Below are 11,511 nucleotides of genomic sequence, written 5' to 3' on the forward strand. Positions count from 1 at the left end.
AAATGTCTACCTTTAGAATCAAGATGAACCGAATATAAGTCTGCAAAACCAACACTGTTGACAAATCATTAAGTTTATATATATATATATATATTTGCAAGGCACGTATTCGATTGTGTGACACCAAATTTGTATTTCAAGATTACTTCCTTTTAACCGTTTTGCTTTAATTATTGTTGCACCCAGCCGCCCCCTGGTGGTCGTTTTGTCTCAGAAAAAAATCTAGAACGTGATAATCTGATGATTTTGATGATATCATTATTGCAACTACTACACCAACATTTCGCATATATATACACACACACGCACACACATACATAACCACACTACAAGGGGGCAAGTCAGGCACTTCATATAACATGACTTTAAACTGCAGGAATAAGCCCCACATAGTGGAGGTATGACTTGAAGGAGGACTTGAAGCCAAAATCCACAGGTGTGTGACAACAGCACTAACCACTATACTTCAGTGCCACCCCCATACATTCTATCTATTTTTACTGAAATTAACAAAAAGCACTGGGAAGTATATCATCCTACAGTTTACATATCAAAGAGGTTACTGTAATCTTACAGCCAGTATGCTGAATTTATCAAGTTTTTCAGGGAAGATGGTGGTGCAGGAGGTAGTGCTATCGTTCGGCGACCAGAGGGTTGCAGGTCCGAGCCCTGGTTCCTCCTGACCCCATCAAAGTGTCCTTGAGCCAGACACTGAACCCCAAATTGCTCCCGGTGAGCAGGTTGGCACCTTGCATGGCAGCCTCCGCCACAGGTGTATGAATGTGATGTGTGGATGGGTGAATGTGAGACATAAAATGTAAAGCGCTTTGAGTACTCATAGGAGTAGAAAAGCGCTATATAAATGCAATCCATTTGCCATTCAGTGAAAACACTTCAACCTCAACATTTGTTTTGGATAGTGGGGGGAGGGAATATCCAGAGGAATCCCCATGGGGAAAATATGCAAACTCCACAAACACAGAGCCATGGTGGAGACCATGCAGCCCTTCTACCTACCATCCAGCTGTTATTCAGCACAAGACTGCAGGGCGTCTATAAATTTGACCATTCATCCATTAATGTTCTCTCTCCCTAACCTAGTCAAAGGTCAAAGGGGGGTTGTGGAGCGTCACACACAAGGTACACAAAAAGCAGGACGCCTGTCCATCACAGGGCACACGTACGCATGCACGCAATCATACTCTACAGGCAATCGAGAAACATCTATTAGCCAAGCTGCATTCTTTGGACAAGCAAGCGTCCCCCGAGGAATTATGCATAATGGGGAAGGACTTTGAATAAAAATTGACTATAATATAATAAGAGTTAAACAAATATTGAGTCAAATTAAAAAATGAAAAACCCCAGTATATCTGTGGGCTAGGATACATAATGAATTTTACTCATACAAATGCTTAATTTGAGCTCCACAGTAATTATAAGCCCACACTACCTAATTAATATTGTTTCAGCTTCAGAGGCTACCTTGTAATTGCAGTTCTACACCCATGCACAATTTATAACACTGGTCACAATGTAGCTTTGTTTGAAAACATCTGGGATATTTGTGAGGTATATAATGCGTCGTATTATTCTGAGAGAGCAACTTTACTGTTGATGACTACAGACTGGTTTTAGGATGTACATTGATTGGCAACACACATTTCGTATGATGTAGATGTATAGTATGTATCATACCTTGAAGCACTTTATTATTAGGAATACATCCAAACATCCAAATCACTGTAGTGACTTAAGGCTATGGAAGTGATGGTCCTTTAGTGACCCAGACAAAATGCTGAGAGCACAAAAATATCTTTGAACTTTTGAACTTTGAACAAAATGCTAGCAAAGACATGTGGCCAAGTGTGCTGTAAGGGGGGGGGGTGGAGCATAATTGAATTGGGCTAGGTTGGGGGCCCAATATGATATGCTTTCATGGGGTCCAAAATCTCTAATAACATCCCTGTTTGGAACTTACTGTAGAGAGCCGATTGTTCCACAAGTCAGTGTTTATCCTACCAAAAACTCTGAATCATTGGATACAGTCCCTGGATGGATTCTCCTGACCCACTATTGAAGGAATCAGCTTGTTACAATCAGTTCATTTTATTGTTATACTCATATTTGTATATTGGGAAAATTAGCTAATATCATCATACAGGGCCATAGCCAGGAAAGGTCAAAAATGTTAGGCCTTTCTAGGTGCACCGCATAATGGATCAGAGTCATTGGAGTTGTAGCAATAGCACTGATTTGACTTCGGTGTCCTGAATGGTAGGTATGGGCATGCATCACACAAACAATCAAGGAATACTGGTATAGTGTCCCAGAAAGCTTTGTTAAGTAAACATGTGATTAATAGTCAGTAGTTTTTAGCATTCGTGGCCATAGGTGAAAATTAGTGGTAAAAAATTTTAAACTGGATTTCAGAAATCATTTTTTATCACTGCGTGTAGTTAAAGTATGGAATAGACTTCCTGCTAGTGTAACGCAAGATAAAACCTGGGTTCCTTTAAATCAGAGCTAGATAAGATTTTAACAACTCTGAGCTGTTAGTTAAGTTTTCCCCAAACGGGCTTGATGGGTCGAATGGCCTGCTCTTGTTTGTAAATTTCTTATGTTATTATACTCTTATAGGCAACTCAATACCCTATTCAGGGGGGCTTTAGCCACTTTATTTTTTGTTTTTAGCTCCCTGAAAAATCTATACATCCATTTAACAAATTTGTCCCATATTTTCTGGGGGCTGAGCCCTGTTAAGGGCCAAATCCCACAATCGCTTTTGGTTTTTAGCAAAGAAAAATATAAAATAACAAGAACAAAATTCCCTAAAAATGTTTTCACTATAAAACTGAAAACGAATATAGTCTTCATTTAGAAAACAGAGGCTGCCATTTTGGTGTCTTTGATTATTTGATTATACTTTCATCATGAAATAATAGTAATATTTAGGGCTTTCAAAGAGAATCTGCACTTGAAGTTGTAGTGACCACAGGACTGAAGCTTCGAAACTAAGGACAGAAGGGATAATTGCAATCTGTCAGTCTCCAGCAGGTCTAAACGTTTCCTTTTATTTACATTTTTGATTTACTTTGGGTTAAATTGAGCAGGGACTGAATGAACACACTGGCTCCACCCACATTGAATCTTGAAGCATCATTTGTCCCAGTAACTAGTAACTTGTTTTCCTCACTTCCTGTCTCTTACAACAACATCCTCATGACTATGGTTACTAAATATTTCCTATAGGCGTGGGATGGAAAATAGAAAATATCTTGTACAAATCAAGTTGCATAAAAATAAAGGTAAAAATAACAGAATGAGGTCTGAATTAATACCACAAATGCATTTTTGTATCTTATCAGTCCTGTTTTGTACATGCATATTTAGTATAAAAACACATTGTTTGTATTGTGTCTACATTGAGAGAAAGATATGTAAATAAAGAGAGAGAATGAATCTTAGTTCTAATGTCTGTATGGATTTCCTCTAGTCCACTACTAAGACTATGTGTTTTTACAGCTAATCCAGATAGCAGAAGGGAATTGTTACTGGTATGAGATTTTTTTGTGTAATCAAATAAAGGATGCTTTTACTTCAGCCTTATGTAGGAAGGTAAAGTCAGAGTTTAGACTTGGTTATTGGTGTTATTGGTCATTAGTGGGGTATAAATTGTATGTTCCCCCTACTTGAGATTCAGGGGGACTTAATATTACAGAAACATTGGTTACCTTCATTAATGCAGTTGTGGGTTTTTGGTATAATCATAAAATGCTGAGGTTTGATGCACAGCACCATATTTACACTTGAAAAGAACATAGGTTGTCGACACACACATTTAAACTCCCTGAGAAAGATCAGTTGATGAGTGTTTCAGGGATCACATACAGCATGCCAGCTACACCATTATAGAATTTGTTATACATCTTATTTAAGTTTTATGCTTTAGTAAATGGGCACATTTTAATGACAACATACTTCTACATCAGACAGTGGTTAATAAATGCCATAAAAAATAAAGAATTAAAAGTAATCTTTAACCCGAAATTGTAAAACCTACAATGACCACTGGAGGGCCCCAGACCATAGGACAGGGGAAAACACTACAAGGGAAACTGCGTGTTTGAGGTGCATCTTACATAGTTTCACACGCTATTCAAGAACTCATGCATGGAAGCAAATAAGTAATAAGTGCTGATTCAACTTTAGAGACCCATATTTAAGTACTCTGTACCCAAAAGTTCAAAACCATGCTGGAGTAATTTTACATACATGAATTATACTATATTAGTCAAATTATGGAGGACTGTCAGTCAGAGCCAGATTCAAATAAAATAAATACTACAGTAACAGGCAGGAAAAAAAACATGTTAAATAGTTTAAAAATGGAGGGATAAAATCACTCTCTGCGCTCTTCATTCTGAAACAAATACATAAATAAACTTCACTAGTTGGCCTTTTTCAGTGTTGAGTCAGAAAAGGATGAACACATGTCATTCCTTATCCTTTGTTTTACATTTTTGGGTATATTAATGAAGGAGCTTTCTAACTTGTTGGAATGTTAACTGATAGGTAGAAATTAACCCTTTGTGTTACTTTTCATCCTAGACAAAAGGGCAATAAATCTAAACTTACAAATATGGCAAAATACAAGAAATATGGTTAAAAGATGACAGTTGGAATTAATTTATAAATTTCCAGACTGTGTGTCACCTTTTTCATGTATGATACATTGAGTCTGTAGTCTGTAAAGAGTACTGCTTGTAAGAAATATCTGGGTGTGGTAAAACACTTTAAACTGGCATGGAATCAGCAAAAATCATTTTCCCAAGAAACATTTTTTCCACTAAGAAAATCAGTCTGCAGAATGTTATTCTGACTGGTTGGTATCAGCCAAGAATTTGTTTGCCAAAAATGTATTAGTATCAACAAAAGAGTCATGGGAGATAATGTGAAAAATGACAAATCCAGCTGATAAATTATTTAGGTGATTAATGGTCATGATGTTATATGGACTTTTTTTATTGTGGGAGTGGGGATAAAATGATAGAAAACAGAAAAGTGAAACATTTCAACATGTTGGAGATTGGACAAACACAGTCATGTGACTCAGCCTCTGTTTTGGATTGGCTAAGAACATACTCTATAAGAAACTTGTGTGTAAATTGCATTTGCATTCTGAACATCTAATGATGGTTTCAATAGTTTGCTGTTGTATAATTTTAATATTATAAAAATTATATAAACTAATAATAGTTTAATGTAGTGTGTGGAAAGTATAGACCATAAGGGACATGCCAGATTCAAATGAACAAACTCAGGGTGTGGAAGAACAACCTTGTGCGTTAAGCTAATGCACTGTCCACAAAGGGCCCTGCTTCATGACTGTTTGTCTATACACAATACCAACAAAATTTATATCTGGTTCTTACAACATACTGAATAGTGACACATGTGGACAATTTGTTCTGTCCCTTTACATAATATTACATCCAAAAATTCAGGGGAGGGGGGAAGCGGGAATGTTGTAAAGTACTGAAGGGTAAAGTATTTCCTAGGCTTGGATTAAAAACGAAAAAGTAATATAATTCATATTACAAAACTCTTTTCTCATGGCTGAAGTTTTAAGCTAAGTGAAAAATTGTTTGGTCTGGTCCATTACCAGCGTACATTTGCAGACGGCTTCAGGAATTTTGTTCCTCGCCTAAGTACCCTTGGCTTCAGTTTCATGGGATATTTCGGCAAACAGAGCTGCACACAGGCTACAGTTTATTTCCATTCTTTACTGTGTGTGAATCTGATTACAGGTCACTAAGCCAGTGTTTTTCTTTTCTGGACAGATGTCACTTGGGCAACTTTTATTTGTTCTCCCAAGATTACATCTGCCAACATGATGTTATGTAATGTTTGGGTTCAACTTTGATGTGACTTGACTTACACACAATGAATAAAAATCAATTCATTTTAATAATGGGGTAATAGCTTCATTGGCAAGCTATCTCTTTAAAAAAAAATCACCCTTATTTTTCACAACATTGTAACATTGGATTTTTTCCAATGTACACACACAACTGAAATCTGAGTAATTTCAGTTACAGGAACCATTTCAATCACACAACTACATTTTCCCTTCTTTTTAAATGGTATTTTATTCACCTATTCAAGGACATCAAGGTTTAATGTGGGGAAATATAAATTCATTATACCAACAAATTTATTTAAATATATCAAAAGTTAACGTAGTCCTGTTTAAGCCACATAATATAGGCTAAAAAACAATATTATATTTGAGAACAGCACAGAACTTTCCTTTCGCCCAGATACCACTAAGAGTTAAATATTTCCTGAAAACTGAGACCAGTTCATTATGAAAGAATTGGAATTAACTCTCAAAAGGCAGCTGAAGATAAGAAATAAGAAATGACACCTCATTATAATATTGGGTTGTAAACAATGGGATTTTTTTCTGCTGGAACCGCAAGCTAGTTTTATAAAAGAAAAAACTATGTGCAGAGCCACTTTCAAAAGCAATGCAACCCCCCCCCCCCCCAAAAAAAAAAAAAAAGACGATAAATCCGACACTGCTCCTTGCCAGCTCTGTGCCCTGGGTGATCAATCACGCGCCGGTGTGTAGGAAGAGGGTTTGTTGCGGCCTATCTCGCATCTGGAACTGATTGTGCAAAGAACTGGATTCCCCCCTGGGAGCCCAAGTCAACGTCGGTTCCATCAGTAAGGGCTGAATCTGACCGGCGTACTCCAGTCGGTGTTTGCAAGCTGATCATCATTTTTTTCACACATGTCCGCTTTAAAATGACACCTGTTGTGGCATAGTGGTGCAAAGAAATCAGCAAGAAATTAATCTTTTATTCTTTTAGTAATTACGGTAAAGTTTTGCCAAATCTGACATGTTAATTCTTCTAGAAAATCTTTCTCATATAAGCAGACATTGGAAAATCTGACAAGGTATTTCATAGATTATGAACTGGATGTCCTTAAAAGGTTAGCAACTATCACGAATAATGTCACTCTATTTTGCATTCTTAAAAAGTTTCTAGCAAACTATTGGATAAACATAACATCTATGAATATACCATTTAAACGAAATGGAGAAAAATTGTGCTGAAATACGAAAGGTACGGTACCATGAAGCTACAGAGCTGAAGGAAGTTCCCTTCTTCTCTCTAACTGTGGGCGGTTTGACATATTCATGACATGCGCAATCAGCTCCAGCATGCACAGCTAATTCCAAGTTTATATCCAGGAACAGATGGCTTGGGACATGACCAGCGCCTTTAGCTCTGATTAATGCACAATCTATAATCTTGCTCGAGAAACAGCTACAGATTTTACATCATAGGCTGAAGCATTTTTTCCCCCCTTTGTCGGGCATTCTTCTTATTTTATGCCAAGATGCTCAGATTACTGCTCTGTAAGATTACTTTTTAAAAGTCTCCACAGGAGTTCCACCCCTGTCTAATCTACGTCACTGTAATCAGTAAGAAATCCTCTGGGATGCAAATAGTTTTCTTTTTTTTTTTCTGAGCACAAGACCTATTTTGGGCACTTTGGTTTCCTCCCACTGTCCAGCAGGGATGCCATTCAGGTGGAGGGGTGGCCTTTAAGTGGCTCCAGTGTGCAGTGGTCTAAGCGGATGTGCCTCTGCATGAATACACATGAAACATACCGGTGTCCTGTCAGAGATCTATACCAACCCTGTACAATGTTCTTCCCGACGTGGCCTCTAGTGCAAAATTACTCTGATTAGACAAGCAGCTTCTGAAGTTTGATGATGGAAATCTGTGAATTAATACTGGGCCAGAAGTGAACTGCTAACTTGCCACAGTGACAATGAAGCCATGTTCTCTGTTCATATAAACCGTGTTATGCTGGTGATTGTGAAGTCAGGAATATCTACATATCTAACACAACAATGTATCTGTAGAACAATAACAGTGATGATTCATCATTTTCTATACCCCTGCAGCACAAGAATCCGGGTGGTTCCTCAGATAACAGTGAGGTGCCTGGCCACTGCACCCTAAATAAACGCCTGTTCATAAACAGTTTGGGAAACATGCAGGAGGACCAGGTGGGGTAAAAACAACTATTTACTCTAAATAAATAAACTGTATCAGGGAAGGGGGCCTGCTGGCCTGTCATCAAGGAACATTAAAGTCATTAGCTTGAGGAATTGGTTTAGAATTAGCATGGCTGATATTGGGGGCAGTAAATGCTCAATGACACCACAGGCCCAACGAGTCACCGCTCGTTGTTTTATTATGCTTAAATTCAACATTTTCTGAAGAGACCATGGATTTTGCCTAGGGCATAATGTTATTTAGTTGGAAAAATCTTGAAAACCACTTTCATATGTGCATATGATACTCAACATAATATAAAACCAAGATGTAGCTTTTAGCCTAGTTGTCCTGAACCACTTTAGTTAACAACCTCAACTGCACAGACAGGCAACACATACAACTGCGAGCTTCTAAGGTCATTTTGAATAAGTATCTTGCCGAACAGCGAAACAGCGAATTATACATTGTTTCAACATTACACAGTTCTGGACGGCTGCCCAGGCCATCGCTGCTCTTCATCCTTGGAACAGCCAAGAGTGAGATGTTGTTTAAACTGAAGCAACTGTTCTTTGTTTCTTCAACAAGTCACTGAGGTCCGAATGGACTGACCCTGCTGACTGCTGACGTTCCAAGAGAGGCTTCACCCCCACTAAAGAGATCACTCCCTCATTGCATCATCTTTATGGTGGGTCATGAGTAGAATGAGAGGAGACAGGCTAGCTGCACTATTGTCTGTATGCATTTTGAGTCTGTAAATATATATGGATTTTTTATTATTCAGGCAATTCATTAGGGGTATGATTCACTGTTTGATTAAAACACACAGTTCTTTGTATACCCTGGTTTCACAGGTAAGTAAATGAGGAGAGTCACATTATCCTCCTTATACAGGGAATATCTGAGTATATAGAATGTTAGAAGGAATATATTTGTGTTTCAGTTAATAATTCATTCTTATTATTATATATTATTTACTCTGTGGGATATATATAAAGGCTATGATATATTGGGTTTCCATAATCATTTCACAGTCTGACACAAAAAATGACCTTCAGAATAGACCTTCAGCTGAAACATGATAGGAATTTAAACAAATAATACAGATTAAACACAAACTGATACTCTTCCCATATATGTACATGCTGAGTATGTTCCAAAAGCTAATGAGGAATAAAAACTAAAAAGGTAATAGGACAGGATACAGAAGCATGTCAATATCAATGGAAATGACCAATAATATTTGTTGTAATGGGAGCCTGCAACAGTAGCTGCTAGATGTACACAAACACCTGTCACAGCAAGATCATGTTATATCACAAAACATCACCGTTAACGCCCTGTTATGACAACATGTAAGAATGGCTGACTACAGACAGGCACATAGGACAAATGCACAACTATGGAAATGTTTACAAAAAAAATGTTTACATTGCCCCTTTTTGGTGGTCTATGACAGAAATTTAAACAGACAGAACACAGGGCAGTATTAAATAGGGTACTTATATAAACAAGTGAATTGGCCAAAAGCTGGGTGTGTTACAGTGTATGTGCTGAACTGAATTCACTTAAAGGCCTTTTGGCGCCACATTGTGCCAATGACTGACGTTATGCTTTTGGTGATATAGCTGTTACTAAAATAATAGCACTTTGAGGCAAATATACATTAGAGACAAATGGAATGTGGTGGCAAAAAGCTCTTGGTATCTGCCAAAGATATAATTTCTTATAACTAATGATTATAACTATTTAATATGATAAATAGTTTAAAATAAATGAATGTGTGTGGAGTTTGCATGTTCTCCCCATGGGGGTTTCCTCGTCGTGGGGTTTTCTCCGGGTACTCCAGTTTCCCCCCACAGTCCAAAAAACATGCTGAGGCTAATTGGAGTTCCTAAATTGCCCATAGGTGTGTATGTGTTAGTGGATGGTGTGTGAGTGTGCCCTGCGATGGGCTGGCCCCCCATCCTGGGTTGTTCCCTGCCTCGTGCCCATTAGGATATTATCCCAGTAGGATAAGCGGTTAAGAACATGGATGGATGGATGGATGAAATGAATGTACCGATACAGTAATTTGTAAAGGCCACAATTTTTTGCAGGATTTTTTTGTTGTTTTTTAAAGGGATCTGGTGCTCAGTACAGTTTCATCCACTGTACAGTAGGTATAATTTAGTATGAAACACACTTTTATTTTGCACAGTGTCTGCATTTTGACAGCTCCGAATGGTTCTGATTACTGACCTAAGCTCAAATGCAGTGACTCAGACTTTCTGATTATGCCGTTTCCAGTGACTTCCTGTTGCTGTTCAAAGTGTTCTTAAGTTTTAACATGACTCCGTGAGAGAGCTCTGCTTTCACTCTATTTGCCTCGAAATATTTTCCATGGCTTTTATGTCCAGTGAGTAATCAGCCAACAAATGCATTTTTTTTCCATCCATTATTTGTTCATAAGACTAATATTCTTTGTGTAAAAGAGAAATGCTGTTACGATGGCAAAATGAAAGTGTTAAGCGTACACTGCCTTTAATATGATTTTCCCATAACAACAACTGCATGTACTTACTTTCTTTCTACTTAGTCCCAGATGTCTCTTTTAAACTCCCAATAAATTAAGTGTTTTCATTTTAGTCTACCAAATAATTAAATATGAAAATAACTGCTGCTTCTGTAAATTCTTAGGCAACATGATTATTATCAATACTATTATGATCCGCTGGTGTATTTTCATGTGAAACAACTGCAAATTTATAATAAGTGAGATATGACTAAAAATGCTCAGTGCGGTCTGTCTGGCATCACCTGATAACTTGGTTAGTCTGAAAACTATAATGTATTCACTCTAATTTAATCTCATTCTATTTGGTGTAGCTGGGAATTCTAATTCCTCACTATTGTTTATTTAATGCATTGCACTAAATAAATTCTGTTCAGACTGAATCATCAGTGAAACAATCATTAGTAGGTCTTAATGGGACATAACGGAAACCAGCTGTCGGTATGTATTTGAAAGACATGCATTTTGCCAGAGTTAGCAACAGTGAACCAGTGTCATACACTAGGAATTGTGTGGTAAGTATCTGTAACAACAAATTACTGCTCTAGGATGACACTGGTTTGTCTCTACATTTGACACTACATTTCACTCTATATCATTGACATATGGCTCAGCGGATACTGTTGTGGCGTCATACCTTCAGGTTTGTATGTGTGGAAGTTGGCAGGTTCTTTTTTGTGAATTTCCTCCTGCAGCCCAAAGACGTGGGTTTCTGTCTGTAATGTGTGCTGTTGGGTTTGCGTGTGGGCTAGGTTTATATTACATTGTGGGGACCAAATGTCTCCTACAATCTAATAAAAACCTGTTTTTTTTTTATTTTGTGGGGACCATTTTTCAGGTCCCCCCAAAGAGCTGTGAATGCAATCGAAAAAGTTA

Source organism: Brienomyrus brachyistius, chromosome 7 (assembly GCF_023856365.1).
Source record: "Brienomyrus brachyistius isolate T26 chromosome 7, BBRACH_0.4, whole genome shotgun sequence".
Taxonomy (NCBI): Eukaryota; Metazoa; Chordata; class Actinopteri; order Osteoglossiformes; family Mormyridae; genus Brienomyrus; species Brienomyrus brachyistius.